The sequence below is a fragment of the Mesoplodon mirus genome (assembly GCF_964341445.2).
Source record: "Mesoplodon mirus genome assembly, chromosome: 3".
Taxonomy (NCBI): domain Eukaryota; kingdom Metazoa; phylum Chordata; class Mammalia; order Artiodactyla; family Ziphiidae; genus Mesoplodon; species Mesoplodon mirus.
In genome coordinates this window covers 176,559,749-176,576,804 of record NC_138978.1, presented here as the reverse complement: position 1 = coordinate 176,576,804, position 17,056 = coordinate 176,559,749, and positions in this window count along the sequence as shown.

Here is a 17,056-nt window from a genome sequence, read left to right as displayed (position 1 = left end):
ACTCTATCCATGCTGAATAAAATTGGGAAAAGTGAGGTACGTAAAGAAGTAATCTTAAAGCATTTCCATTAGCTGAGGCACTGTGGAACCTGAGAATTTTCGATTCCCAAGTTTGTTGTTGTTAATGGTCTCTGTCCTTTGGCTTCTCCCCATGAGTGTGGATGGTCACAGCTTGCCTCCTGCCCATGGGTGTGTATGGGGGATACCCTATGGAGACCCCCAGTTGGAGCCCACATTCCGAACCACTCCATAAATGTACTCATTTCTGGTTTTCTCCAAGGGGCAGTAAGAACAGGGCTTCTTTAGGACGTGTTGAACACTATGCTGATTGAACAAAAATCTTGGATAAAATTAGAATTAGTGGCTACCTAGGAGGGCAAAATAAGGTAGAGAAACACAGAGCCAGAGCCAAGGGTGGGAGGGGAGGGCCTTGGATTCCTACCCTCTGCCTGGGGGGTGAGGTGTAGGGATGTGCAGGTACCAGCCCCATTACCCCCATCTCCAGGGTGGAGCTGAAGGAGCCCCTTCTTCATCCAGAGCCCAGTGGGCACAGCCTGTGATGTAGCAGACGGGTGGCAGGGCCAGGCAGAAGCTAAGGGAAAGGTGGCACCTAGCAGATGAGTCACAGGGCAGCCATCCTCTCACACTGCGGGCACAGGGAGAGCACCGCTCCACTCCCCAGCAGGCTTCCAAATGCCCACCTTTCTGTCTCGGTGGATGGTTCCCTGTACCTCCACTGATTCCTACCTTCATCAGGTCTAGAAGCATCCAGAAGACTGACAGATCAGATCCTGGACAGTGGGGAGTCGTGGGGGGGAAGGAAGAGAGTTGCATTGCCCTGGCCCTCAAGACACCCGGCCAGGCATAGAATCCAGCAGGTTGTCTCACCCAGTAGGAGGACTCTGAATATTATAATGAGAACGACAAAACAAAAGCTAATGCTATCTTCTAGCTGAGAGGGAAGGTGTGCCCTGAAGCAGCCGTGTTTTCCCTTTGAAGATAGATAAGGACTGGGTCTGATGGCCTGTGGGCCCCCTTGGACTTTAGAATCAATTAGTCCTGGAAGCAGCTGGGCCCCATGAAATCACCTTAAGGAATCAGCCCCCAGCATCTTTCTCCAAGAGAGGCTCTGAAGCCCCCCCTTTCCCCCGACATCCCAGCCTGGGCCTGTTCCCCACCACCTCCCCAAACTGGGGGCCTGAGACACCCGAAGGCCTCAGGCTTCTGCTCACCGAGGAGATGTAGGACCCATGAAGAGACAGGAAGAGCAGGTGAGGCTGTGCAGAGAACTCCTGAAACTTACAAACTGCTTCCACCAATCATTTCTAAGCCCCCTCCCCCGCTTACTCCCTACTTCCACTATAAATATCCCACCTCAAAAGCTGATGGGGTTGGGCTTCCCTGGTGGCACAGTAGTTGAGAGTCCGCCTGCCGATGCAGGGGACGCGGGTTCGTGCCCCGGTCCGGGAGGATCCCACATGCCGTGGAGCGGCTGGGCCCGTGAGCCATGGCCGCTGAGCCTGCGCGTCCGGAGCCTGTGCTCCGCAACGGGAGAGGCCACAACAGTGAGAGGCCCGCATACCGCAAAAAAAAAAAAAAAAAGCTGATGGGGCGATAGATCTGAGCATTACCTCCTGTCTCCTTGCTTGGCTGTCCTGCAATAAAGCTTTTTTCTTTCTGCAAAGGACTGTTGCCTCGGTATTTGGTCTTTAACCCACTTGCTCGGTTAATTACTAAGTGTCTATCACGTTCCAAGCACTGTGCTGGTCACTTTTTTGTACCTTATCCCATTTATCCTTTCAAAACGTACCCAGGCAGATATTGATTTCCCTCATCTAGAGAGGAAGGGTCAAGCTGGCGTGGGGTTTTGGAACTGGGTCTGTCCCTCTGCTGACAGCAGTGGAGCTGTCTGGCCACTCTCCCTTTTCACCTGTGTCAGGGCTGTAGCATCTGTCGGGCCCAGGTTCTTACCTGGGACCTCAAGAGGGAACCCAGCTGCTCACCTTCTCAGTGATCCAAAGACAGGCCCTTGGCCGTGGGGAGGGATACCAGGGTGAGCACTGAGTAACTGGACCACGGCCACCAAAGGTGAGCACTGTGGGCTTCACCCTTCCAGCTGGCACTTCCTGCTGAAAGGAGCTGCTGCTGGCTACCTGCTCTGTCTGGGGAGCCGAGTCCCACGCCAGGACATCCCTCAGAAGTTGTAAGGGCCTCCGGGGCCTGGACTGGGTTCTCATTCTCATCCTTGACTGAGTACGTATTCGTTGAGCCAGATCAGGCCTTGACCACTCAACAGAGCCACTGTTGGAGTATTCCAGGAAGATATATTTTACGGCAAAATCTTGCTTCCTTCTGTTTTATGTATGACATTTTCCCAAAAGAAAAAAAAAGTTGGAATAGCTAGTATCATTATTCTTTTCTTTCTTTTATTTTCTACCACAGAACCATCTGTCATCAGAAAACAGTTTACTTTATGCCTCTCAGGCTGATTTCCACATCCAGAGGAGACTGGACAGGGGACAGAGGTGACCTCTGGACGCCCTGCTGCAAGAGGCTGGGAAGTAGGGGAGGGGAGTGAATCATCAGCCCCAAGGCTGCTCAGGAGAGAGCTGAGCTCAGCGTCCGCAGAGGCCGACAAGGGAGTCTCGCCAGTGTGTTGGATGGTACATGGGATGGTGAGACGTTATGAGACGGGCGTCTTCTCCCTGTGTCACTTCTCACTCCACTCTATTGGGTGAAAACACAGTTAAAGTTCTGCCATTGTTGGTGCAAATATCGCCTGTGACATGGAGCTGGGGGCAGCACATGTAGTGGAAGCGAGCCCAGAATACTTGGAGATTTGTTTCATCCTAAAGTCTATGGGGTCCAGTCTGTGAACCGAGAGAGAAGAGGGCCTGAGTTGGGAACAGTTTGTTATCAGATTTTGACCTTCTTACTCCATCTGAGAAGGACCAGGTGAGAAACTCTAGGCTGAGGCCGCTGCTACAGACCCGAAGGTAAGGAGGGATGGGAAAATCCATCAATGTCCGAACACCCTGTTTATGTCATGTCAGATATCCAGCCATTGAAAGGGAGGTATTATATCTTTGGGTTTCTGGGTTGATGCTGAGCTGAGGAATCTGAATTTGATCCTTCATTTGAGCTTAGATGAACTTTACCACAAATTTTTTGAGCTACATTTTCAGGCAACCCAGATGGAGTAAATTTCAATCCTGGCAACCAGAAACCTATCCTCACACTGACCTCTCCACTGGAAGTTCTGGGCTCTTATCCGGCAGGGGTCACGCTAATCAGAATTTTATTTTGTAACTGGTGAGGATTCTACTGTGGGTTTTAGCAGCAGAGTCACACGGTCAGATCTGTGTTTTTAGAAAGATCACTCTGGGTGCAAGTGGGGGGTTGATTTCGAGGGGGAACAGGCTTAGGGACACTAGTGAAGAGCTGCTATGGTCTGAAAGTTTGTGTCCCCCTAAAATCCGTAGGTTGAAACCCACACTCAATGTCACAATATTGGGAGGCGGGGCCTTTGGAGTTGACACCGACGTGAGGGCAAAGTTTTCATGAGGGCGATTAGTGCCCTTATACAAGAAGCCCCAGAGAGCTCCCTCACCTTTTCCACCACGTGAGGACACAGCAAGAAGACAGCCGTCTATGAATCAGGAAGTGGGCTCTCACCAGACACCGAATGCGCCGGCACTTTGATCTTGGACTTCCAGCTCCAGAACTGTGAGAAATAAATTTCTCTTGCTTATGTTATATGCCACTCAGTTTACGGAATTCTATTATAGCAGCCCAAACTGACGAAGACAGGAGCCCATTGGAGTAACACAGATGGGAGGTGATGACAAAGGCCTGAAATTCTGCAGCAGCACGAGGGATGACGGGTTTAGGCCTGATGGTGGGCCTGGGTACTGTTACAAGGTTATCAAGACAGAGAGCCCAGGAATGTCTAATCCTGCTCCAGCCCAACCACCTGCCGACCTACAAAGCTCCCAGGGAAACATCCAGGGAACGGAGGATGAGCAAGAAAGAGGAAATACCACTTTTGTTACGTTGCCATATTAATTCCCCTTTCTTTGTGTTTCCTTCCAAGCTTAGCGGGATCAGTTATCCTTGTATCAATTAGCACAGTACTCTGGTCTCTTGCCACTGCTTCCCTGATTCCTCCAAGGGGAGAAAGCACACACTGCAGTCTGCTGGTCCATGCTTCAGGTTTTATGGGAGCTGACCTCTGCCAGTCTCCCATTCTGGAAGCTGCCCTGGTCCAGAACTGACTGTGGGGAAGAAATCCTACTTGCTTCCAGGATAAGCCACATTCTCCAATATCAGCTTATTTGACATCCATATGCCTTGTTCCTCTTTTTTTTTTTTTTTTTTTTTGTGGTACGCGGGCCTCTCACTGTTGTGGCCTCTCCCGTTGCGGAGCACAAGCTCCGGACGTGCAGGCTCAGTGGCCATGGCTCACGGGCCCAGCCGCTCCGCGGCATGTGGGATCTTCCCGGACCGGGGCACAAACCCGTGTCCCCTGCATCGGCAGGCGGACTCCCAACCACTGCACCACCAGGGAAGCCCCTTGTTCCTCTTTTTTATCTCTAAATTAGTCCAGAAGTTGGATGAGGAAAACAAGTTTGTCATTTATTGTCGTCCCTAAGACTCCAAGCTTAATATAAGCTGGTGTTTGGGGTCCAAATCCCAACCTCTATTAAACTGGGCTGAACCACGTGCAATATTTTTTTGGCCTAGGCTAGAGATCAGCGCTGTTTAGCTCCCCTAAATCCCAGTTACCAAACTAAAAGGGTAACCTTTAATGTGAGGAAAAGCCTCAGGGCAGCCTCAGGAGGCAGAGCAGTAGAAAGCGTTTGCCTCATTAAACATCAGGAATAGGGGCTTCCCTGGTGGCGCAGTGGTTGAGAATCTGCCTGCCAATGCAGGGGATATGGGTTCGAGCCCTGGTCTGGGAAGATCCCACATGCCGCGGAGCAACAAGGCCCGTGAGCCACAACTACTGAGCCTGCGCATCTGGAGCCTGTGCTCCGCAACGAGAGGCCGCGACAGTGAGAGGCCCGCGCACTGCAATGAAGAGTAGCCCCGGCTCCCCGCAACTAGAGAAAGCCCTCACACAGAAACGAAGACCCAACACACCCAAAAATAAATAAATAAATACATTTATATTAAAAAAAAAAATCAGGAATATCTTCAAGATGGCGCCCACAGGAATCATGGCCCAATTCATGTCTGGAAAACCAATCCATCAGACCAACATACTTGCCCTTTGGGAAGAAGTGAGTGGAGGGAGGATGGCTTGGGGAGGAGCCAAGTGTGACTTGAGGCCCACAGAGGGGAGAGGAAATGTGAGAGAGACCTGTTGAAGAGGTAGAACCAGCTAGTACAGTGGGTGAGATCATCATCCAAGTGCTCCCTGGCTAGAGAGGGAGGGGCCATTCAGGAGGCGGGGAACGCAGCAGTTTGGAGGGAGGAGAGATCTGTCATGGCTGGGCAAAAGGGAAATCACCTCTGCAAAGTTCTAGAAGCAGGTATTGCTCATGCCTTACAGGACACCCCTTCATTCCAGAGTCCGGAGGGATCGCTGACGCTAACAGAATAGAAGAGATCGATAAAGCTGGGTTAATGGGAGCAATAAAAAGCTGGAAATTTGATTGATTGACAGGTCTTTAGTGAACATCACAGTACGTCGGACACTGTGCTCGAGCCTGAAGACACACTCAGTGATGAACGAAACAGGTCTTGCTCTGCCCTTGGGGCTTTACCAGGGTTTCTCCAGGTTTGTCTTGTTTTTGTGGTTCCTTCAAGGGTTGGGGAGTAGCAGTACTCCCTTTCAGGGGGTGCTGTCAGTGCCCGAGGTTTGTGTATGTTTACTTTCTATTGTTATGAGCCTTAGGGAATTGAGCAGGGAAACCACATCCAGTAACAAGAAATAGCTCAAGAAATGGAAAGTCTGTCTAAGTGGTGTCCTTTCTGTCCTCCTTTTGCATGATTAAGAAGCTATATATTTGGGCTTCCCTGGTGGCGCAGTGGTTGAGAGTCTGCCTGCCGATGCAGGGGACACGGGTTCGTGCCCCAGTCCGGAAGGATCCAACGTGCCGCGGAGCGGCTGGGCCCATGAGCCATGGCCGCTGGGCCTGCGCGTCCGGAGCCTGTGCTCCACAACGGGAGAGGCCACAGCAGTGAGAGGCCCGCGTACCACAAAAAAAAAAAAAAAAGAAGAAGAAGCTATATATCAATACACATGTATGTACATCTCCCCAGGGGTGTGGATAAATGAGGTGGGTCCAGGGCCCAGGTCCTGAGTGTGAAATAAATGTCACCTTGTCCATTTCCTCTCCCCCACGTGTGCTCCCAAAGAGAAATCAGACCCAGGTGACCACACAAATGGAATGTCGTTTGGGAATGCACCTTGTTTAGAGAGGAAAGCACCCAGCCACCACTACCACTAAAAGCTGAGTGGCCGAGGCAAGACACCTCCCCTCCCGTGGCCTGTTTCCACCTCTAGAGTAGATGGAGTTGGCCTGGCTCAGTGGTTCCCATCCTGGGCTGTGCATCAGCATCCTCTGGGAGCATTATAAAATACAGATTCCAGACTCCAGGTCTGGAGATTCTGATTCACTATGCCTGGGGTGAGACCTGGAAGTGAAGAAATGATTAATAAGCAGCCTTTCTCCTTTAGTGATTCTGGTGCAGCATGGAATCCAGACAAACCTGGGTAAAAATAGACCACCCAAGCCATACAGATTATGTGGCTTGTCAAAAGGGAGGCTGAGGACACAGCTGTGGCTTTAGCGAGGGTATCAGGATGGTCGTGGGGCCTTCAGCCTTGAAAGCCCAGTGGACAGTCGGCGCTGAGCGAGAACAGAAGTGAGACAACAGGAAGCACCGGCTTCCTCCTTCTGGTGTCTGAGGAAGTCGGTCAGACCCGCCCATAGGGGATGCTCCTAATACCTGTGCCCTGTGAGCCCCAGACGGATCAGTTGCACGTTTCTGGGTGACGGGGTCTCTAGTTTGGGATTCCCCTTGTTGGGAGCATTGGAACACAGAGTCATAAAGATTTAGGACAGCAGTCACTCCAAAGGGCTTGTAAGAAAGATCTCTCTTCCTGCCGGCTGACCACCGCTGGTGAGGAACCAGATGCTTCCTTCAGCATTTTTTAAAAATAAATAAATAAATAAATTTATTTATTTCTGGCTACGTTGGGTCTTTCTTGCTGCACGCAGGCTTTCTCTATTTGCAGAGACCGAGGGCTACTCTTCGCTGTGGTGCGCAGGCTTCTCATTGCGGTGGTTTCTCTTGTTGTGGGCTTTAGGCGTGCAGGCTCAGTAGTTGTGGCGCACGGGCTTAGTTGCTCCCTGGCATGTGGGATCTTCCCGGACCAGGGCTCGAACCCGTGTCCCCTGCACTGACAGGCGGATTCTTAACGACTGTGCCACCAGGGAAGTCCCCTCCTTCAGCTTCTTATAGAGGCCCTTTTGTCCCTTTTGCACTCTTCCTCTGTCAGCCTCCCATCTTCCTGGAGCTCTGGACTCTCTGCCGGAGCCCTCAGTTTCCTGATGCTGGATGAATCCAGAGAGAAATCTGACCAGTCCCTCTTGGGCTGGAGCTGCAGCTACAGCTTGCTGGCCGACATTCAGATACACCATTTGGTCCAAACTGCTGTAGCCAGGGGCAGGGCCCTGGAACTAAATTATGAGCTCAGATGGATCCATTCAGCAGTGACGGGGCTGGAGGTGGGAGGGGTGAGTGAAAAGCAACGATCGGCACCTCTGAAGAGATCTCTGCAGCCTGCCCCGTGCTGGGTGTTTGAGCGAGGTGGGGGCTGAGAAGGGCAATACACCAAGTATTCAAAGTTCATATCAGGGAAATTGTTAGCACATATTTAAGGCAAGCTCTGGGCATCTGCATCAGGCCCTCCATAAGGGTAAGGTGTGTGGCCACAGAGCAGTGTGTCTAGGAGGTCTATTGCTTTCCTGGGAGATGGAACCTCGAGACAGGTGGGCACAGCTGATTCCAGAGAATGTTGGAGACTGAGTGGGTTAGCAGGGGATGCAGCGAGCGTGCAGCGCCCAGTTCTCGTGCTCTCAGCTAGGGCTGCTCCACTGCATGGCCGCTGTGGCCTCCTGGCACAGCTCCACCCGCAGGCTGGCGGCAGAGGTGCTCCCACCCCTGAGACGCAAGCTGGGTCCGGTCCGGGGGGCAGGGAGGCTCCCGAGTGCTGTCTGACGTGGACACGGGAGTGTCTCCAAGGGATCACGGGAAGGAGTGAGAGGTGATCCCGGATTCCTGATTCGCTGTTCTGTGATGGGCCTTTCCTCTGAGACTCCTCCCTGCCCTTGGCCACATTCTCTGGTCCATTTTACCTCCTCGGGTCACTTTTGAAGTGCCCTAGGCCTAAGCTGCTCGGAGGGGTCAGGGGCTGGGCTAACAAAGGTTCTCCTGGAGACAGGGCTTGGATTCCCTCCTCCTCACACGCATGGAAAAACTGGGGGGTCATCTGACTCCTAGGAAATCTCCTCCCGAGAAGACTGCCCGCTGAGACCGGAGAACGCATTCCCCACCGGCTTTAGTGGTCACCAAGGAAATTGCCTAGGAACCAATGGTGTGACATTCTGCCTCACATTTAAACAGCTTGCCGAGCAGCTGAAGGGCGATGACCTTGAGCCACTTCACTTGTGATTTCAGGTGTTTCATGACAAAGCCCATGCAAAGCGTAGGGTGGTCAGAGACACAGCACTGAGAAAGGCAAACTGCGGGGCCCGGGGCCCCCTGCTGAGCCACAGAGGTCATCCAGCTCTATCTGCATCTCGGGGAAAGGCCTCTGCAGCCACACAGGTGTTGTCAGAAGTTCCGTAACCTGAGGTAGAAATGGGGCACAGGCCTTGCAGGATGTGGGTTCCTCCCTTCTCACCTTGTGGCATCTCAGAGACTCCAGCCAGTCCCAGGAGCTACAGTGGCTCTGTCCTCCCAGGTGCCCCGGCTGTGGGGACCAGGCCTGAAGGGTCCCTCCAGCCAGGCCTGGGCCTCTCGGGACACCTGAGGCAGGCTGTAGCCTCCCAGCCTGCTCTGTTTCTACTGGATCACCTTAGCCACCAGGAAGAACTTTGCTCACTCATTACTGGAGGTAAACCAGCAGCCATGGGGCTCTAGTGGAGTAGATTTACCATAATTTATGTAAACATTTCCCTGATGCTTTGTTTCTGTTTTTGAATTTTCACTCTTAATAATTCCGTGCTAAATACCATGGGCACACAGTATTTTTTCCTAAAGGGAGAATTCCCAAAGCGAAAAAACTGGGTCAAAGGATACAAGAATTTTTATGACCCTTGGCAAATTACTTTCCAAAATATTTGTGCCACTTTACAATGTCATCATCAGTGTATGAAGAAGAGTACCAATTCCACCCTGGCTCCACTGGGTGTTGTTTTAAAATTTTTTTCTAATTTAGTACTTAAAACTATACTACTTCATTCATGTTTCAAGTTTCATTTCTTGGATTACTAGTGAGACTGAATATTTTCCCAGGTTTGTTTATTGATTATATTTTCCCTTTTCTAAATTGTCTTTTGCCCACACATCTGCTGGAAGTTCAGTGTGTTTTTCTTGTCAAGGTATCCAATACGAACGCTTTGTGATATTTGCTATGCATGTATTAGAAGTTGTAAGGCAAGCTTGGATGCCTAATGGGCCATTCAGATTTAACACATCTTGAGATGGGACCCTCAATATTGCTCCCTAAACCTGCTGTACCTTTGCTGTTCTTCCCCATCTTAGTAAATGGCACTACAATCCACCCTAGCCCGTAATCTGAGCCCTTCTGGCTTCTTCTTGTTCCCCGATGCCTTGTGTCTCCTCCAGCAGCCAGGCTCCGTCCCCTAGCTCTCCCCAAGCACCCAATCTACCTAAGTCAGTATTCATCACAGAGCTCTAGATTTTCTTCTTTACAGTACTTGCCGAAGTCAGAAACTCTCTGGTTTATTTATTCATTTAAAAAAAAATAGTATGTACCTTCTCTAGATTCTAGAGTCTAGAACATAAGCTCCCTGAGGTCAGGCGGGTTGCCTGCCCGATTCATCACTGTATGCCCAGGGCCTAGAGCAGTGTCCATGCCTTAGTGGGAGCTCAATAAATACATGTTGAACAAATGAGTCAATGAACTTGGCCCTTTTAAACCCATTTAAATGTGTATGAAGGAGACCTTACGATATGGAGGATTAGAGCATTGGCTTTCAGGATAGACAGTTCCAGGTAAAACGGCTCTGCCACGAACTGTGTGATCTTGGGCAAGTTACTTAATATCTCTCTGCCATGGTTCACTCATCTTTAAAAATGAGAATAATAATACCATTTTCATAAGGTTGAAAGATATATTAGATTATGTGGACAAAGTGCTTAAAAATAGAGACTGACCATAATTAAGCACTCAGTAGATGTCAACATTTCTTTGTTATTTTTCTCTGTGCTTTCTGGGCTTAGCACCTATTCTCTTTTTTCATTAGAGTCTCAATTAACATTAAGTGATATTTCATTTTAGTTTTTCTGGTATACTTTTAAGAACTATTTTAAAATGTATACCCTTTAATTCGTTTGGAGTTTATTTTGGTGTATTAAGTAAAATGAACTTCTAAATGCTATTGGCACCATTTGTTGACTAATCTTTCCCATTTGTTATGCTTTATCACACATTTAATTTTTGTATATGATAGGGTATTTTTTCTGGCTGTCAAGTCTGTCTCCCTGTCCCTTCTTGGGCTGGGACTACCCCATTTCACCGAATGGGTCAGACCCAGCTGGGTCGTAGACGATTCCGACATTCTCTGCTGGCAGATTCGGAAATGGGATGTCTGTTTGGAACGTGTGTTTGTTCTGGTTCCAGGCCCTCGCAAGACGACTTGTCCTTCTTGTCCTTGGGTTCCTTAAGACACCAGTATATCCTGATACAAATATCCCCTGATTACTTGAGCCAATTTAAACAGGTTTCTGTAACTTGTGACTAAAAGAGTCTGAAGGTAAACTTCACCTTTATAATGGCCTGAGGAACATCCCCAGCCAGTGAGGCTGTATTCCTACATGTCACGGAGATTAAAATGCTGTCCCTAACACATCGTCAGAAAGTCACCAGCCAACAGGGTCAGCAAAAGACAGGAAAGCCTTCAGGACCTCCACGTATCCAGCCACATATACCCACCCTGCCACTGCCTTGATGGTGGTAGGTGCCCCAACACTGTGCTACAGATTCAGACAAAGCCCAAAAGGCAGGTTGTCTTTGATCCATTCAAGACTCTACCAGTTCAACAGGCCACTGTAAGACCAAAGATCAAAGAAAATAAAGTATGTGGAAGTACCTGCAAAAGCCTTTAAAATATATTATTATTATTGCCTTGTTTCATTCCAAAAAGGATATGGAACAGCATGCAAATTAAATATGAATAATAAAATATTACTTTTGAATATGTCTGAGGATCTCCGTGATGAAGTCATCACATTAAGAATATCAATCTCATTTTTCAGCCTATAAAAGTATTACGGGTAAGATTGCTCTGGACTTGTCTTTGACCCTATGTTATACTTCACCTCTTGTTTTCTTCTAAAAATCCTTGATAATAGCTTGGTTTTGCCAAGTGGTTGGCTCTTGTTTGGGGAGGTGTCTGTTTGCCATGTGACCCTTTTTCTTAGATATTAAGTATATGAGGGAAAGTCTGTTAAAGTAAGTGTGTTCCGGATTCTAGTTATGTTTAGTTTGCTGTCCTAGAGGAGGCAAGGGTGCTAAGGGGAGGGAAGAGGAGGGCTGGCAAGACAAAGCAAAGAACTTGTGACTTCACTCCCCCAGGCAGAGGGAAGAGTGACTCAGCCGGACGCTCCATCTAGGCAGGAAAACCGTCCAAGCTTGCTCATTTCCCATCAGCCCTGCACCTGTTGGGATCTCCTGGCTGGTGTGGACTCTGTACGGTCACCTGGTGTCCCCAGCACAGGATACCCTGGGGCCTTTTTCCTACTCAGTCAGATGCCAGCGGGTGTGGCCATCTTCCAGACAGAGCTAACAACAGCAGTCACTCCACCTGTGGTTCATGCAGCACTTAAAGCATTTCAAAACAGCTTGCATACACAGAGAGACCTTGCATGAGCAGAGGGATACGGCCTTTTGATTTGTGCAAAAAGGCACAAGCCCATTTAGAAAGTAAAAACTCTTTTCGACAGCCCCTTTGTGCTGCTCCACATCGACCGCTGGCCTGTGCCCCGGCCTCCCTTGCCTTTGCCACTCGCTCATGGCCCTTCTTGCAGAAAGACTCCCGTGGTACCACTTTCCACCTCTTTCCCCTTCCTCTGTTTTCTGGGAGGTGACTCTATGGAAACCCACCTCAAATGCATGCACAGGGAACACGAAGACCCAGAAAATGGGCTGGGGCCTTTCTAAACACTGAAAGATTAAGATGAGGGAGAGAAGCATCTTCTGGCTCCAATACGGGAAACTCCTCTTGTCCCCTGTCTTCTTCCTTCTTCTCAGGGGCTTGTCAACCAGTGGATACTCCGGGTGAAATAGAGGCAAAGCCGTTTTGTTCTCACTGCTTACCGTATCCAATTCAAAACAGCTTCTGCTGGCAGCTGACCGCCTGTATTTATCAGGAAATGCTGGTCCCCTTGCTTTTACCACCTGGTTATTCAAACATTTGCAGCAACAATTTACATACATCCCATTAGGAGTCCTCCCCAATTCAAATGAGTAACTGCTAGAGGAGATCTTTCTTCCATGACCTGGGGATTTGGTTGAAGATGAGGGGGTCTTCAGGAAAGAAATGCAAGTGATGGGCTTATGTTGATGACCCAAGCTCACCCCACCATGTGGTTCGATGGTAGGTGAAGGTCAAGTCTACAACAGGCCAACAATTCATCTCCAAGTTCAATTTCCTGTGGCTCTCTCTGGTCTGGAGAGTGTGTATGATGCCCCAGGAATTGTCCAAGTGGATTGTCCATGCCTGGGGGATACCTTAGCACCGGTCTTGGATTCCCTGAACCTAATGAAATATCCAGATAGCTCAGGCAGAAATCGATTGATTTATCAGACACCTTTGTGAGTAACTGGTACATGCTACGGATCATGCCAGGCCTTGAACATGGGAACTCCTGCATTATTTCTCATCTGGGTCTTCCTAAGGAAACTCGGTTCTCAGAAGCTCCTAACCTCCTATAGGGCCCTAGGTCTCCTTAGAGACTCAGATTCTTCAGCTGTGGCTCCTTTCTGTGTGAGACCCTCCCTTTGAAAGGCCACAGGGAGAAAGGGAACTACGAGGGTCTGGGCCCCTTACTTCCTTGAACCAACCCTCACACTGAGTTCTCGAGAGCCCCTGACGAGGCCCCTCTTGGCCCGGGACTGCACCCTGGGCTCTGGTTCCTCTAGGAGGAGTGAGTTTAACAAACATCTGAAAATTCACAGAGGAGCAGACAGGGCTTCAGGGTATTGTGGAGGCTGTGTGTCCTTTCCTTTCTCCAGTGTTGTTTCAAGTGTTTCTAGGAGGGCATTATCCTCCATCACTGTTCCTGACTGCATTAGATATCTGCTTCTGTACAACAAACTACCCTAATACTTAGTGGCTTAAAACAATACAAATTTATTATTTTTCATGATTCTGTGGGTTGGCTGGCCTCGGCCGGGCAGTTAGTTCTTCTGCTCTGTATTGAGTTGGCTGAGGTCACTCACGTGGCTGCATTTAGTTGAGAGCTTGGCCGGAGCTGGGACATCCAGGATGGCTTCACTCACGTGTCTGGCTCCTGGGCTGGGGCTGGAACAGCAGGGAGCTGACCGGACCTCTCCCTCCCCAGGCAGGCTCTTGTCATTCATCTCTCTGGCCTGAGCTTATCCATGGTGGCCAAATCCCAAGAGGCCAAAAGCAGACACTATCAGGTCTTATAAGGCCTGAGCCTGGAACTGGCAGAGCATCCCTTCCTCCACATACTTTTGGTCAAATCAAGTCACAAAGACAGGCTCGGTTCAAGGGGAGGAGAGATATCTTCCACCACTTGTTGGGAGGAGTGGCATGAGGTCACAGGGAGGATGGAATTGTTGGCACTATCTTTGAAAATGATTTGCCACACTAAAGAAAGAAAGGAAGGCAACAGAGGGGTAGATTTTATGTGGCTCAAATAACACACATATTGCAATTTTTTTCAATGTTAAAATTGTCTCATGTTGTACCCTTGAAGGGTTTTGAGCAGAATCATGTAGAATGCTACTTTATTGACCACAATATATTCTCATTAAAATCAAAGCTCTTTAAAACTTATCTATAGTGACAGAAAGCAGATCACTAGTTGCCTGGAACTGGGGGTGGGGAGGGGGGTTGACTGTGAAAGGGCATGAGGAAACTTTTGGGGGTGATGGAAAATATTCTTTATCTTGAGTATGGTGGTGGTTACACAATGAGTTTGTCATATCTCATTCAACTGTACACTTAGAACAGGTGCAGTTTATTGCATGTAAATGATACCTCAATAGAGTTGGTTCAAAAAAAAAATCAAAACTGACTTACTAAGAATAATCAGAAAGGCTAGGTTTGAAAAAGTGGTTAAACAAAGCCAGTGTTAAGAGTATATTATATTTACAAACAACAGCAAACTCCTTCAGGGAGGGAAAGGAAGCAAAGGGCTAAAGGGGATGTTTTGTTAGTTCCAAAGCAGGATACACGTTACCATGTCCTCCTGCTGTAATACTTAAAAAGGTTTGCTATCATTTTCAGAATGTTGAGTAGGTGATTCTTTGTATTTTATAGATTATTGAAGAGTGACTACATCCTGCTTCCTGGGGTGCAGGAAGGGCAGGGGTCACCTCAGAGCAGAAACAAACAACAAAATGTGTTAGACCATCTTGGAATTAAACTGGCACCAGCACTGGGGAAAGCTGAGTGGTGACCCTCCAGGGACTTCCTAACTTCAGGAGCCGAGATCCTGCAAAGCAGGTGATCCGTGTAAAGCTGACACATTATTTGGGTTCTGAGTGTCAAGTTGGGTGCTAAGAGAATCAGGAAGGGCTGTCTTGGAGGATCTGGGGTTGTGGTGGGTAGATGGGTGTGTTGAGTGAGTCCTATCTGCCAAATGCATCCCACCTGGACACACGGTGACAGCACCAGGGACTGCCCAGCTCTGAGATCCAGCTCTGGAGAGAGAGACTGTTTAGAGTGAGCAGGAGAGGAACAATGTTTAGATATTCTTGTGTGGTACAAAGTCTGGCCAAGAATGCCCATATCAGAAAAGCCATGAAGGGACTTCCCTGGTGGCGCAGTGGTTAAGAATCCGCCTGCCAATGCAGGGGACACGGGTTCGAGCCCTGGTCCGGGAAGATCCCACATACCATGGAGCAACTAAGCCCGTGCGCCACAACTACTGAGCCTGCGCGCCAGAACTACTGAAGCCCACGCACCTAGAGCCCGTGCTCCGCAACAAGAGAAGCCACCACAATGAGAAGCCCATGCACCGCAGTGAAGAGTAGCCCCTGCTCGTCACAACTAGAGAAAGCCCGCACGCGGCAACGAAGACCCAACGCAGCCAAAAATAAATTAATTAATTAATTAATCTTAAAAAAAAGAAAAGCAATGAACTTGCTGCAGACATGGAAAGGGGCAGGGATCCTCCTCCATGGGTGAATTGGGTGGCTGGGGGACAAAGGGACATCACTCAGGGATCCCTTGATTGGGAAGGGTGGCCCTTGGTCTCCTGTGTTCACCACATGTACCAAGTGGTTGGTTGGACCTGGAACTAGAGTCTTCTTTAAAGACTCTGCTGTAAGTGAACATGCACTTGGGGAGAAGAGGCATTAAATAGACATTATTGTTCACATACAACTCACTGTATCCACATCCGCAATGATTTCGATTTATTGCAGCCATATCAGCAAAGCACGATTAACACGGATCACTGATTCTTGTATTGCACTGGGTAGTAATCTTAGTTACTATCAGAATTCTACTTGAACTTTTAACTAGTAAGGTCAGGCCCAGAGCAAACCTTATCTGGGGCTAAACGTCCTAGGGTAATGAGTAAAGCACATGTACCATAAAGGAAGGGAGGATGCGTCCCCGACATCTTTCCAGCTTTCCTCAAGAAAGGGCTCCTTGGGAATGAACAGTTTTTCCCTAAGTGTAATTAGCTCATCAATTAATGTCCTAACCTACCCCCCCTCAATCAAAACTTGAAATTTATTTTTTGGGAAACTGTTCTGCTGAAGGGATGTTGGAAAGGATCTGATCAAATCCTTATATTGCTTACTATTATTAGTAATTATTGGGAAGGTCTTAACGTTTACCCTCTAGAGACTTTGGATTAGGATGTTTTAGCCTTAAATCAAAGGAATAAAAATGTCTAAGGGTAGATCAGGCAATGGTAATCAGAAAACCTCTCCTCAACAATATTTTGTAAGGAAAAAGTCTTCCTGGGATTAGCATTCTTCAAATGAAACCATATATAAGACCACTCTACTTGCCCCTTGTAGGATACAAGAAAACACAAACAGCGTCTCCTGGAGGATGTGAGATCATCTAGAGACATGGATTTGATTTCCTAGTAGCTAAAATTCCTATGCCTTCTTGAATGTCCATTCACAGTTTCCCCTTCTCTTATGCTTCTTAAATTCTCAAAAGTCTCTATCTATATAACATTTAATTTGGGGGTCAACGTTCTTGGTTCAGGGTTTCCAGAGTATCCTTAGGAGTAAAGGCACAGTATAAAATTTCATGCACAGAGACACTCAGTACCTCGGGTTCCCAAAGTGCTTATAAACTGTCAAGTGACTCAGAAATACCAAGAACTAATCCTGACAGAGTCCAGAGGGAAAGGATGACTTCATCTGAAGCTGACCCAAAGAAGAAGGCACATCTGTCATCTCCTTGACAGTGTTCCAGGATGAGCATGAGCTCCTGGAAGCTGGATGGGTGTCAAGGCTCAGCTCACATCTGGCTGCCTCATTCCTGAGAGCTCTCGGTCCCAGGAAGGTCAGGAACACTTCAGGCATTTCTCCCCAAACCGGAAATGGGGACTGGCTACCCACCCCTGGGGGAAACTG